Genomic DNA, 16,468 nt, shown 5'->3' on the forward strand with positions numbered 1-16,468 from the left:
CTATATGGGTAAAATATAATTGGTGTGGCGAGAGGAGAGTCCATGTCATATTTATTGTGCCTACTAATATACTGTCCACAATGGTCATAATATTACTCACTTAGTGGCGTAGCTATCATGGGGCCAAGTGTGACAGTGCCCCGGGGTCCCACAATATCACGTGTATATTTTTAATTTTTATAAATATAATATTGGTTAGTCCTGTGTTGTTCACTGCCTGGGGCCATTTCTATCTACCTAGTACGCCACTGCACGGTAGGTAGGTACATATAATTGTAAAGCAATACCGTTTAGTCGATAATATTATGATAAAATAAATATCTAACGTATATTTTGCTTTCCTGGTAGGAAAAATATCACTTACCACGTCACTGGTCCCGACGCGTAATAAAATAACGTCTCCTCGGACACTGCAAATAGAGCTGTTCACGCGATTGACAATCCAAACGGTATAATTATACGAAAATCGCGCACGAAAAAAGTTAATCATCGGCCTGCGAGAAAACAATTCGTATTTGACGTTTTGGAGAAAGAGTAAATATTGTGTACTAATAATATAATAAAATTAAAATAAAAAGAATGGTAAATCGGTGTAATAATTAAATTTCATATAAATTATTATACTTATGTATTTGTGCTACAAATACAAACTTGTTATCATTATATAAACAAATTTAAAAACCAGCAACGTTCCATCCAAGACATAAAATAATTATTGTATAATTGAAACGGCGTACAGTTTTAAAATACATAACTACTCATAACTTGGTTTAAAATTAAAATATCAAAAATAAACTTACGCTAGACCCTATAGATAATATTATTCTTTCCTTTAAGTTTGATAATAAAGTTCATCTATTAAAAATAACCAACAGAGCATTTTTAAGGAGTTCAATATAGGCAATTTTATATATGCTTGCATGCGGATCTTGAAAATGTATGCATAGGAGGGGTTCATTATAGTGCATATTGTGACTAGTATAAAATAAACAGCTCCCACACAGGTAGAAGTTACCATCGCGGTGTCGGAGGCGTGAATGGTAAAGAATGTTTGTTCAGTGCTCATTATTTATATTACGTATTATTTGTCAATCCTATCAATGTACCTGATGAATTGATGAGACTATAGAAAACTGATTTAAATTCGTTAAAATTTCTACGTTTGTTCACATCTCAAGATATTTTCGTTTCGATTTCGGATAATCAATAATCAAAATGTCATACATTTAAACTCAGCTTATAGGATTCGGTGAACGAAACCTTATAAAAGTTGCCTGATTGATTTCAAATATACATAATAACAAATTAAAATCTTTTTTCAAAAGTATGATCGCCTATAATATAGGTCCATCTGTATGATTAACAAATAATTGGTACATTCTGATTGAAATAACTGGCCGTTTGCAATCTCCGTAAATGGTAAGCTATCATGAACGTGAAATTAGCAGGTAAGACGTCCTTTTGAATCGCAGGCACATACAAACATCTAATTCTCAGTTTTAAATACTCTCCAGGCATTCGGTTAACACCGAATGAGATCAGAAAACAACGAACTATAAAAAAAAGACAAACAATCAAATAGGTTTAATAGTTGTATAGTTGGAATAAGTTATGCCGTTATAGAGTGATCCATAAGTGCTTATACCAATGATTGATATCATGGTTTGGGGCTTACACCGAGTGTATATCCGCGTTGTACGTACCTAGTAATATAAGGCATAAATAGGGTTGGGAAAAAATACTATGGTTTAAAATTGATTGGCAAACACTAGGTAATATTTGTCAGTTCTAAATGGTTCAGATGACCCGTGATCGGCCGTGTTGTAAGGAGAAAAATATAGGCAAATTTATATGACGATATTATTGTGACTTGTCCGCAAGTTAATTAGCGTATTAAGCATGTGTCGCGTGTGTGAGTCTAATCTAGAAGTTTTATTTCTACCTACGTAAAGTAAGTTGTCATCCCATGAAAATAAAACCTTGATTGCGGTGAAAGTATAGAGTAGCAAACTAAAATAGTTGCAAATTAGATTAAGAATATTGACATGGGCTTGGAGTCAACAAGCTCAAATCAAGGGACACATTTCATGGATGTACTTGTTATAATATTCACTAAAAAGTATGAAAACGATAAAATGTTGTAACGAGTTAGGATTTACATGATTTTTGCTGTATTTTTTAAACTATGAATTATTATTGTTCTCGTTTATTAAGAACTAAATCAATTTAAAATTTTTTTTTTTCAATATGTTATCAATTGACAACAAGAATGTAACTCAATAAAATGCAGCGTTTTTATGAATTTTTAAGTGCTTTTAAATTATTATTTTTTTGTAAATCACACATTTAGTGTGCATAATATTCACACTAAATTTTGAATTATTGGGCTATTATAATTTATAGTGGCTATATTGCATGGCTTTTTAATTAATTAGTATACAACGAATAACTGTATAAATATCGAATGTTTCAGAACCAATAATAGTTAATTATTTATACAATCATTTTCAGTTTTTGACGATCGGATACAGCTTTAGTGTAGAGGCAAACATATAGAGGCAAACATTTGCGGGAATATTCCACCCCTTGTTCCTCTCTCGTCGAAACTTGAAACGGTTTTATATAAATTATATAGAACGTTATGTATCAGGTTCGACGTTCGGTATTTGTGTGTATTTATGCCTTGGAAAAATTCTCTCCTCGAGAATGTGAAATCAACAACATAAGAATTTATAACGACAAAGCGAAAAACCCACGGAGAGAAGAAAATAGCCCTTTGAGAGATTTTTATTTTTTTATCATTATTTTCGAGTATTAACGAATTAATATTTATATACGATTTAAGTCGACATTGAGGTGAATTTATAATAAGTCGATAGCGTGTACTTGAGTTAGTATAATTATAGATATTCTATCATTATGTAGATTAATCAACTTAACTTAAGTTTATTTTTATCGAAAAATCATCTTGAATAATTTTACAAATTCCAATTGTTATTTTTTAAACAAAGTTTTAATTAATCAATTTACTTTCAGTATTACCATAAATAATCCACTTTTCATTAAAAAATTATAATTTCTCTCCATGTGTCGTTTTTACCTCCTCTGATTTTAGTTATACGAAAAATATGGAATATAAAGAAATGAAGGGCACCTAAACTAGTAGTCCTACAAGTTACAACTGGCTTTAACGGTATATTCATAAAGGCATAATTTTCTCGGAAAATTTGGAATAAAAGCAAGCACAATGATAACAAATATGAAATAAATAAAAATACTGTACCCATTTATACCTATAATATTTGAACAAACAAACATGGAGAAACCATAAACGTGTGTAAAATAGTGTCCGCGTGTCTGTCCCATTATTTATTGTTGATATAAAACAAATCCATTAATGATAAATAATTTATATATTTTTTTAAAAATGGTAATAATAAAACAATCAATATAATGATAATTGCATTTATAATATTACATAATAGTATCTTACCATCATCGATTCGAGTCTTCGACCTCAAGAATCGCACTGTATAATTTCTTCGTACACCACACCTATATCATTGATTATAAATAATAGGTACTTACCTAGTTAGAATTTTTAAGCATATTTAAGTTTATATTTTCAAATTATTATAATTTTATATAATTTAAGGAGTGTCTTGTGGCAGGTTCGCAAACTTGTTTTTTCACCATTTTTTACTTTAATATTAAGTATAGATGATTTCAAATGAGTTGCTTACAAGCTGTAAAAGTTTAAGTAGGTACTATAGATAAAGTCCAAGGATAATAGTCTCCTTGAACAAAGGGGATTCGACGGGGTTTTTAAAATTATAGTGATTATATTATATTAATGTATCAACATAATATAATTTATAAAAATTGTCGGAATACCTATTTAATAATAGTAATTATTAGACTAAAACCTATTACATCTATTTTATAATTTTGTGAAACCATCATTATTAATAGGGACTATTATCCTTGGTATAAATACATTTTAATAATCTAAAAACTTTGTAAGTACCTTTTGACTCATTCGCTTTTATTTATTAAAATGTTTTTATTTTAATTAGATACATTGACATTTGAAAAAAAAATCATTGGCTTAATAATTTACAGTAAGATAAAGGTTGGTTTTCATTTAAAAAAAGGGAAGTGAATTGCCACAGAGCACTCTTTTAATATTGGTTTAAAATCTATGTATCTATTTGAAAATACGATAGTCATTAAAAAGTAGGTATACTAAAAGTTCTAAAATTCAGAATTTGAATAAATGAATAGAATTAAAGGGAAAAATGGGGGTGAGCATAGTTAGTGAAACACTCTGCAGTATAATAGAATATAATATAATAGATTATAATAATTTACAATTAATTAACATTAAATGTTGAATATTATTGTGAGTGTGACTGCAGTGCAACAAAACGTATAATTCACATACCTATATATATGCCTAGTTTAAAATAATATATAATTGCAGCACTCGACCGCGTGTTAACGATTTTTTTTATTTTGTGCTGCATTTAATGGCGACGAAAAATTTTAGTTTCACGTCGAAGATAATGTTTTGTAAATAAATAAATTGAAACTTGTCAGTGACGATGCAGTACACATAATAATATTATAAAGTATTAATGTATTATATATACTGCGACGATACGACTGAAATCTGAAATAGTATAATATTATAATATTTATATCTGACTGTGCACCGAACAAGTATTAATATTGTTATTCAAGTCATCAGCATGTATCTGTACATTTAATAATAATATTATTACATTAGGTATGTTATGAGTTATGACGTTATTGAGTTTCCATATATTATATCGTATTTATACATAACGTATAATGTCGTTTTAATATTATATTAAATACGTTAAATCAGAATAATAAAAATAAGTACCTAGGTAGTAGGTACTAGGTACCTAAATAATAATTATTATATTAGTTTATAAGGTATTTATGATTATGACGTTTACGCGGAGTCTCATTATTAAAAAATATTAAATATTACTTTTGAAAGAGTAGTTTGTTCTCAGTATATATTATAATCTGAAAAATCCGTGCAATTTTTATGAAAACAATTTTCGAAATAACGTTCTAGTTGTAAAAATATATTCGGTAAAATAACTGAATAAATATTTATGGCGAGTGTTTTAAGCTTATAAACTTTGAAGATTACGCTGCCAAGAATTTCGTGCCACTAAATAAAATTTTTTAGTATATATTATATTTTGAAAAAAAAAATGGTTTGTTTACAATAGCTTAATAAGTATTTATATATTTAGAAAATTATATTTGAGTGTAGGAATAATTCTATATACTATATGTTAATATACTACTGCGCAGTGTCGTGATGATACAATGAGACATACGAATCGGGCATTTTGACATTTTTTACTTTTTTATATAGTTATCATATTTGTACGAGTGGTGTTTATAGACGTGTACCTTAACAAGTGCATTTTATACAGTATTATACTTACATTATACGCGTCCACGTCTCAAATGTGTAATCGGTAACGATAGAGTCGTAGGTAGGTATTGTAGCTATTGTAGCGACGCAGGTTACATATTATTATATAGGTACTCTAAGTTATGATCGTATATAATATAATATGCTGACGTTTTTACCTATACATATTATACAAAAACACAAAATAAATCAAATCGATTTAAAAAGAATACAGATTTCAAGAACGACGAGCTATACAGCGATTGCGATTGTGGAGTGTGGTGAGGTGGAAAATATTGAAATATCAGAGGAAAAACCAAACACGTTTTCTTGATTATTTATTATATATACCTATTAGGTAATAATTACCTATGTATAAAAGAAACGTAAAATATACGAGTAGCCTCCTGCATCATCTTAATTTTTATCTTGCAGATTATTTTGTATATAATATTATACAGATCGAGCTGTCTGCGGTTTGATGCTTACAGCATTATTCGTCGAGACGGTGCGGGATACGTAAAATTTTCACGACGATTATATAGATCGAACTAGGTATTTGGTTATCAGCTGGTTTAGCTGCACCGCTGCAAGAATACTGCAGTCTGCACTGTGCAGTTAATGTTGTCGTATTTCCGAACCGCGTATTTCCTGTAATGTGACTATATTATATTCCACGTCCACGGCCTTATTGCCTCACAACCTGACGACTTGAGATTTGACTTTTAAAACTCGACTAAGATAATTGCACAAACACAAGTTTGTGTGTAGAACCTAGAAAACTAGATCCCTTGTAGAGCTATTGTATTCGTTTTTATATTTTATGCTTCTCCGAAGACTGCACTGAAAAGTAAACAATAAAATGTATACGCACACTTTTAAGTAGGCATACAAGGTGTAACAGAATGACGTGACAAATTAAATCAATTTAACTGTTTTAAATAATATTTAAAAAAAAGTGTTTTCATGTATAGTTTTAAATTTCTAGACGCTTGCACTATAATACAAGTACAGTACTTACTTAAAAGTTAAAAATATATAGTTTTATTTTTTAATATAGAAAATAAAAAAAATTTGAATTTTATTATATTTTTATTGGTCTATTATTAATGGTAAAAATGTTTATTTGAGTCTAGAAGTTTATTTTTTTTAATTATATAAAATATCAATATTTTTTGGAAATTTTGAGACAATCCGTAATATAATTTTCATACGTTTAACTTGTATATATTTTCCATTATTATTAGTTAGGTCTTTCTGTTACACCCTGTATATTATTATTCTGCAGTGTTCATAAATCGTGATATTAAAACTTATAAGTACGTTAAAACGAAACCACTTACGTCTAACGAGATCCAAGTGTAGGTACTGTTCAGTTTTTCCGATTTATCATATTGTATCGTTCTGTCGATAATCTGCAACAGTATGCTTATGTGTGTAAGTGCGTATGTGCTTATGTACAATAATTATATTATTGATACGCGTTTGAGATTCACTCGAAATTATTGTTATTGTGCATACCTATTATTGTACAGTTATCGTCGGATTGTAGGCAGTACTATCATGGCGGTAAATTGATTTTTCGTGTTTTGGCCAATAAATCCCTATCGGTTCGTGTTATATTGATTAATTGATTTTTTTGTCTGTTCCCATTACGGTAGCGTTTCGCGATTCGAGTGCGCTGATTCGAGCCGCAGGTGGGTATTACAATATAAATAGTGTATAATAGTCTGAATGAGAAAATCACCGAGTCGTCTGACGATATATATTATATGCGAATTTTCCGTTAGTGATTCGAAAGGCGACCACTTACTACCTTGGTAACCTGCAGCTGTGACATTTTTGACAAGATGCTGTCGTCACCAGGCCGCGTCCAGTTTTTTCTCCTTTGCTTGCAGGTATCGCATTACGGTAAGTACAACGACGCGTGGTAAAGTTTGACTTTCGTTCTCCGACCTTTCATATAACTACCGGGTTTTAAGTAGGTACTTTATTTTTTATTTTTGAGCGGTCGGTTCGCAACGGTAAGATTTTATTTATTAAAACGGGCGATTTATTCCAACGTGAGAATACAATTTATAAATATACTTATGAGCGACGGTGAGATGATGATGTGTGATGTTGTTAAATCGATTTTCCGTTAAAAAAATGTATTTATACAAACATAAGCGACACCAACGACGAACGAAATTCGAACACGTGACACTGTAAGTTCTCAACGCTTCGGGTCGACGAAACTAAATCAGTATCACCTAGCTACCTATATAATATGCTACCACGGTCATTAATGCGTGACACATTTTTACTTCACCGCTGTTACACAATATTATAATATATATTATTCATTGAAGAGAGATAAATCTGCGAAAGAACGAGTGGTGAGAGAGTGAGATTATCGTGTTTGTTTGTTGTACGAGTAAATATATCGCGCGAGTCACGTACCTATATATATGCATACTAGATACATATGCATTACATTATAACACGACCTTTTTAAAATGTGAATTTTCGAAACGTTTTTCCGACACATTTTCAAACCTTTTGTCCACCTCACAAGAGCCACGTCTATAATAATAATAATAATAATGTACTGAATACAGTAATATTGCTATATTATGCTGGTCGTAATAATATAATCGTTCCGGTGCATAATATTATTGTATTGTCGGGTTAAATTGAATTATTCTGAAACAACTGGGATTCACGGTATAAAAAAGGAGGGTACGAATAGATCCGGGAGAGGTCGTCAATTCAAAATGTAGATCACGCACACATATTTTCTTCATACGTTTTTGAATACTTTATAATATTGTACAAGTAGTTATAGGCACTAGTTATACCTGCACTCGGTAGTATCACATGTAATAAATTTCTCTTTTTATACCTACGCAATTAATTTTATATCAATTTCCTAGATTTAAGATTGCTTATTATTTGATTTAAAAATCATTGACGTCGTTAATAAATATTAATAGTTAAAATAGGTACTTTACCTAATACATATATTTTAATTTGTAAAGCGATCGATTATTGTGTTTATTATTTCTTGACGAATAATGCTCAATAGGAATATTCTATTTTCCATGTATCATTCATACATGTGGTTATATATTTAAATGTAGGTACTTATGTTATACAACATGATAAACGGAAGTCGGCCATTTGAACGTGTTAAGATAAAACCATTAGTCATATGAGCATGATTTAAATAACCGTATTTGCGTGCGGTATATGTCAGGTTAGGATAAATCATTTTATTAGAGATGTCTGGAGTGCGTAACGATTTTAATTTTTACACTCAACCAGACTAATGAAATCTGTAAAAATGTGTGTAAACCTTAAATAATAAACTAAACAATAATAACCATATATTATTGTGGTACGCACCATGGATAACTTAATTTATTGAACTGGGACGTATTCGAACTATATAAAAAAATATGATATATTTTCTCGGGACGAACTCAGGTGATACATTATTCCGGATGCACTCAAGACTTGAAATAAGGGTCATTTCGAGAAACTCGGGAAGCTACTTTTTTATTCAAGTAGATAAGGAGATAATAATTCGACAGTCCAAATGAGAACAATTATAATAATATTTGATTTACTTTATGGGCTTATATAGCTTTTAATTTCTAGTACGTTATCATATTATTTATTTTGTACAATGTGTAGGTTCATGCATTATTAATTTAGTCTACGTTTAGTTAAAACATTTCAACCATCGTTAAATTCTTTTGTTCTTAAGTACTATTATTAAGTACATGATGGAAGTGGTACAAAAAGTTATATTTTTAACAGCAGGAATAAGTGTTTAATTGATGATGGGTATAAGTATCAATTAACTAAAATTATTAAACAAATAATACATTTTATTAACAAATTTTTTTGAAGAATAATTTATAAAAAAAATATTCGTTTATAATATAAACCTACACACAGACATGAGTAATGATATAGACTAATTATTTTTTAATTTACATAACAATCCTCGTCTAATACGAATTAGTAAAAATCCACGCTCAAATAAATTATACAAATAAACCTCAGATGATCCAAGGCAAAAATTGTAATCGTGTTCAAATGGGCAAAAAAAGTTTGATAAAATTACTTACGGTCATTTTAGGGAAAGGTACCCGTGCATTCAAACGGGCAACGGCGCAACGCCCTAATATAAACAATATAAACATTGATTATAATATACACTCATTTTATTACAAACGTACACAATTTGGACAAAAATTCTTATTATTAAATATTATTGAGTTTCATTTTTTTCTTAGCAATAAATTGAAGAAGTTTGTCCACGGGGAAGTCCGTGGCCCTTCCATCCACCGATATAGGTGTTGACAGGGACAATAAAAGGGTAAAGGTTATATAATGCGCGTGGAAGGCACTTTTCGTGTATTATAGTTATTATTTTAAACATTTGTAATACTTAAGGTTTTCACAGTAGAGATAGGTTTATAGTAGCTATACAATATAATATTTTATAGGTAGTAATAATGTTTATGGATTTTTAAATCACTTTTCAAAATTACATGTATTTGATTCATTTGCATTTATGCGAGTCCCTACACTGTTATATAGATGCACATTGTCTTGTGTCTAGTCCACCCCTCCATTTTGATTCATACCCAATTGTAGTAACTCTGTCCCTGCAGTTTAAATTTCTTGATAATGCGGATGTTCATTATTACTTTTTAGTTTTTTTCGATTATAAAACGATTATACGATCCTCGGGAAATCTATATTGGACATTGGTACTGCTCATAAATATGACCCTCTGGTAAACCACCTCCAAAACTGTCGAGCGATTCGTGTTATATACTATGCATAATAATAATAGATGCTACATTCCGATATTCTGGACCACCGCATATTACGGACAAAATAATTCTCAGGTACCTATTTCTTACAATTTTACCTACTTATAATATAATATGTCCAAATAAAATCTAAAAATATGATTATTCCAGGAGATTTTTTCTATAAAAGCTGTGAATATTAATTTTTTACATTGCGTAGTTATATTTGACAAACATACGGAGGATGGGTGGAGGTGAGCCAGAGGGGGTGCAGGGCCACTTTGCCCCTTGACACTTGGCTATGCTCAGGCACGTAGTCAGAAAATATTTAAAAAATAACGAATTGCCTGATCTATAATTGAGAAATACAACAATAATTGTAATTATATATTATGTATAAGTACATACTACATATATATTTGTCAAGTGTCCACGGGGGGAGGTTTGAACCCCTAACCCTCACCCCCTTGATCACCCCTCTGGTTGTACCATATGTATGCCGTGTGCGGTATTGATCTATACCGAGCGGTGTGCGAGTGTCAGAGGCTTCGTCTCTCTCGTCCGCCACCGCGGACATGACCACTGTGTTTACGATAATATAATATTGTGTTATATACATATATGTGTGAATTATAACGAGCACGACCGTAAATCGTAAAAATGTATATTATTATCGTAGGTGCGTGCAGTGTGTGTAGTTGTGAATTATTAGTAGGGCATCATTATCATCATATTGTTGTTATAATCATCAATTTTTTGGGTTTCCACGTGGGCGATGAGAAACCACTTTCACTATAATATTGGTGGTAGCTATATATATATGTACCTACCGACAAAAATCTGATAAACACTGCACACGTCTTGTTTCGCAAAAAAAAAAACATAGCATCCAAACGCGTATTTAAAACTAGGAATTTCGCACGTCCGTTCCGAATGCGTTTATACTTTATAATGTTACCTTCCGTTTATATCATTGTTTTCGCTATAAAACCCTACAGAACTCGCTTCCTCTTCCACATTATATATCCTAAAAAAATCATTAAAAATAAATATGTAACCCCGGCGCGCGGAACCCAACGCTTTATCGACTTTTTAAAACGCAGTAAACTGCAGGTGACAGAGGAAAACGTGTATTACTGTATATTATTTTATGATAGCGGTGGTACGATCAAGTACCTAACTATACCTAAGCTGTGCAGTGCATACATGTATTATGCATACACGTACGTTATCCCCCCCCCAAATCTAAATTTTGCAATGTTTTTTCGACTGAATTCCTTGTCCAATTCCTGTGAATCCCAGACCGACTTTAATAATTTTTCATCTGCCCGTTTTCCTGGAAATTCAAACTTTCAGATCTACCCACCGTATTCTAATTTTTTGCGTATCATTTACGTCGGTGATAGACGAAAATCGCTTGTAACCAGCGCGAATAGATCGCAAAGTTTTTGACTGCATAATAATAATATATTATACTGACGAGTAGAGCAATATAATTATTGATGATTCGCCGCGGGTGACTGCCAATATATCTGTCACGAATGATGAGTTAAATCACTATAATAGCTCCATATAACGTCGATCGTTCAGAACCATCTGTCACCGGTCCTATATATTTTAAAGTTTGAATTCATAGTTCTTACGGTAGTCTTGATGAGTCATCGACGATGACTGCAATAATATAACGTAACCCTGGAGAAAGATAGGTATGTCGAAACTCGTGTTATTGTTAATAATTGCAGTAATATCGCATTAAACTCGCATAATATAAAACGCAAATATTTTCGATCTTCACTGTTTTAAGAAAAATAAAATATTGTTTAGGATTATATACAAATACTTGTATTTCATATGAGAAGCGTTGAATTTAATGCGTTTTTGAATAATGAATTCTTTGGAATATTATATTTTTTTGGTTTTTCAATATCATCCGACCAGCTATTAAAGTATATACCTTATATTTTTATATGCAGCTTTATAGATTCGTAAATTACACTTTTAACACATACACACGACACGTATAAATTCATTACGGTAGCATGTGACCTTGACATAATCAATCATACATTACCGTTCCATGTACCTACCTAGATAATAATACCTACGTAAAATATATTTTTGCCAGTCGTGTTGATTTTTGTCATCACATACGCGAGTATATATGAAATGTATAAATTATTATTGTTACCAATACCTTTTTAACCACAATATAGGCATAACTATTATATTTTAACAGGACTTAATTTTTGGGCCAAAAAACACAAACACTGCAGGCTGTAGGAATGAAAAAAAAAACGAAGGCCTAAATACAAAATGTTCATTTATACCTATTGTTAAATCATAGAATAAAAATATAAATTAATAAATAATATAAATTAGATATAGGTACTCGATTGTAGCACACTAACAGGTGATAAACCAATACCTGGGTATAATCCTCACCCAGTTCATCTTGACACTCTCTATATTTTAGTCACCGGGATTATGATTTTTTTTCAATTTAGATATAATATAGTTTTTGGATCACTGTTTTTTGAAATTGTAACGGTTGCTGAGTGCCAAGATGAATTGGACAGATTATAATAGTTATAAGTTATAACATAATATTATAAAATATAGGTATTATAAGTACCGTTAAAGAACATTACCTAAGTATACTACTTCTTTTTGGTAAATTAACTAATATAAACGAGAAAAAATCCTTGAAATAGTATCTAGGGGGGGAGTTTCAATCCTCATAACCACCTCTCGTGACAACCCTTCTACAAGCATTTTAACACTTCCATATAATATTATAGAGGTGTCATGGCAGAGTTTTTAATGTACTTTCTGCTATTACATCGCTTTTTTGCATACATCGCACGGTAGCCAATATAATAAATTATTAATTATTGTACTTATACATTTATTTATATTGTTATTCATACACGTTTTATATCATGACGTATATTGTATATTCGTATATTATATCATTTTGGTAGCGTCAATAATGGTTTATATAATGTATTGTAGTCAGGTTGTCTGAACGTATTGACTCGATTGGGAAATAGCATAATAGGTTTAATATATAAGGTTAATGATTGATTATTAGTGTTATTGTAGGTATTAGATTAGGTAATAAATATTACGTGTATGGAAATCAGGAAGTATTATTAGAACGTTTGTGTTTTTTCTCACTTCTTTCATGTTTTAAATAATAACTGTAATAAAAAAATAATTACAACAAAATTGAATTTCTATATTTATAAGCTATCCATTTTTTAATGAGGAAAATCGCGTCTAAAAAATAAAAAAAAATGATCTTATATTATCAGAATACTTTTGCCAACTAACATAATTTATACAGTTGATAGATTAAAAAAAACATGTCATACGTCACGGGCACGCCGTAAAATATATAATTATAGATAGGATTGTAACATTTGGTGCAAAATCGCGACAGTGCAGTCCCGGAAAATACACGAAAGTACTTATAACCTCAATATCAAAAAATAAAACTGGTGTACTCAAGTCCATTATATTATACAAAATTATACGAATAATCATCGTGGGTAATCTGCACCGCGAATGCAGATAATACAAATTTCCAATTAAGGTAAATATTGTTCACAATCATATAAGTGTGCGCCGCAAGTCCTCTTGACAGGGGAGGAAAGCGTGCATGCTTATGTCGCCTCGTCACTTGTTCTGTCCACCAAGAAATCGTAAAAATTAACGTTTCGCCAATGTATGTATAAGACGATAGGTTAAAGAAATAGATTAATAGGCGAGCACTGTTATTATTGACACCATTGTTAAATTTTCGAACGCATCAGCCGCCTCAAAAGAGATTTGTCACGAGGAGAATATCCTCTTCATATAATTAGAAGTAACATAAAATATTCAAAATCAAATCGTGTGTTCTATCAGGAGTAGTGTCGCCGAAGAACGTTCCTTGCTTTTATGCGACCATCATGCGTAGGTATAGTATATTTATTTTAACAAAACATATTATTATACTCATCGTATATTATGTTGTAAAGCGTAAATATTTTCTATTTAATAATACCGCACATCCGTGTGCGTATCGATGTATGATTTGAATTCATATATAATTCGAATTGGCAATCGTCATCGCTATAACGGATGTATAGGTAAGCGCATTGTCAGTATGTATCATAATATCTTATATTATTATATTATGCACATTCGCACAAACTATTCATCGAATGCGACATTGACAATACTCAACAAGTGTCGTTTACCATAAGAGATACATAATATATAATATATATTGTGTACAGGAGATAGGTTCGTTCTTATAATGTCGATGCAGCTATATATTATATACTCAACATTTTCTCAATAAACTAAACAGGATACGATGATTTAATAATACTGTAGGTATATATAATATAATATATATTATCAATTATATACATGTGCCATTTTATGTAGGTTATACGCGCGTACGGCCGCCGCGGCGGAGGTACTATAATATAATATTATATTGTATGGACTATTACAGTGAAATGCTTATTTTATTCTTGCAGTGTCATCGACTCAAGTGAACTCGTTCGACAATTTATTTCACGGCAAAACAGGAAACTACGAATCTACGATGGACTCTTCTCGCATCAGCGTAAACGAATCTGTGACGTTTTGGTTGTACACGAAGTAAGAGTTTTAACTCTATGTGACCCTTTGGGGTTGAAATGAAACCGTTGTTTTTTTTTCAACAGCAGCTGTTGCTTTTAAAGATTTAATTGATCAAAAATACAGTTCAAATCAGTGCTTGTCTAGCAAAAGAAACAGTAGAGTTACCGAAAAAATAAAATGTTCGTTCCTATATACCTAAATATACGTAATAATTATTATAACCAAATAATTAATATTCCATATTATAGCTTATTAGGTACTCACTATTAAAAATGTTCAACCATTAGCATGCATATAGGTAGTTTTTTTATCTAAAATGTTTAAAATCAGTTCCCAATATAATTATATAAATATAACAAGAAACATTTAAGGTTGTAAGAACTAAATTGATAGATGCCCATAGCTTATAACTGTTCAACGTAATTTATAATATACATTAAACATTGTAAACAATTAGCCTGTGGAACTGTGGGAAGGGTACTGTAGGTTTTGAACACGTGTGTATTTGTATTAGAAGAATTTTTTAAGTGGGCACTCGTAGGTATCTGCCATGCCCGGGTGGGGGATGGCGGCCTCTCTCTTCGGACACCGTGACTGCCCGAAGAAAATAGCAGCCCGTGGCCGAGTTCGAACCGACGCCTTAAGACGTTCGGCCACTCCGTTTCCCGTATAGTTATTATTACATGATTATCATCTATCACTGTTAGGTTTATTAATTTCACAAGGTATCTACAAACAAACGTTAGAATCCATAATTTCCAGTCCCTAATATCTTAGTTCCTGGTTTTTATACAATTTATACATTTTATTATCGGACCACATAAAATTACAATATAAGGGCTACAATGCTACATATGGCCACGTGGGCTCCTGTATAATATATAGGTATAATTAAATAATGTATAATATATATTATTATATATAATTAAATAATTGAATAATTAATTAATATAAAAGACAATTATTCTGTCAGTGGAGTATTTATGCCCCTCCGCCCCCCCCCCTGTCCATGGGGTCCGGACTTACAATCGGATGTGCTGGAGTCTGTCATCCGCGTACACAGACTTCCAAGTTCCAAATTCTTCCGGGTCTAACCGTAGAGCGCTCAAGCAACGTTGTCTTAAATCTTGATCGTGAATTTCGGAATTACCTATATACACGCGTAAATTTACGACTCATCGTTCCACTCGGCACCAGGCAAGCAACACCGTACACCGTCAACTTCCCTCACGGTGACATCGTCATAGCCAGCTTCGGACGCTCATCGCACGGCCAACCACCAAGGTCGCACTTCAACTTAGTATTATTTTTTTTTTTTGTATATCGACAAGCGATATTATTAATATTATTATTTAATTATTCTATTTATCGTTATTCATTACGAATAGTTAAAATTTCTTAAGACACCATATTATATAGGTACCTATGTAATTTGTTTGCTTGTGAAATTTGGCGTTTTATATAACGATGCATTGTAATACCATTGTTTAAACTCTATCCTGCTTTTCTCTTTTATATTATACAGTCCACTTTTAAAAGGTTTCGTGTGCAACCCACT

Source organism: Acyrthosiphon pisum, chromosome A3 (genome assembly GCF_005508785.2).
Source record: "Acyrthosiphon pisum isolate AL4f chromosome A3, pea_aphid_22Mar2018_4r6ur, whole genome shotgun sequence".
Taxonomy (NCBI): Eukaryota; Metazoa; Arthropoda; class Insecta; order Hemiptera; family Aphididae; genus Acyrthosiphon; species Acyrthosiphon pisum.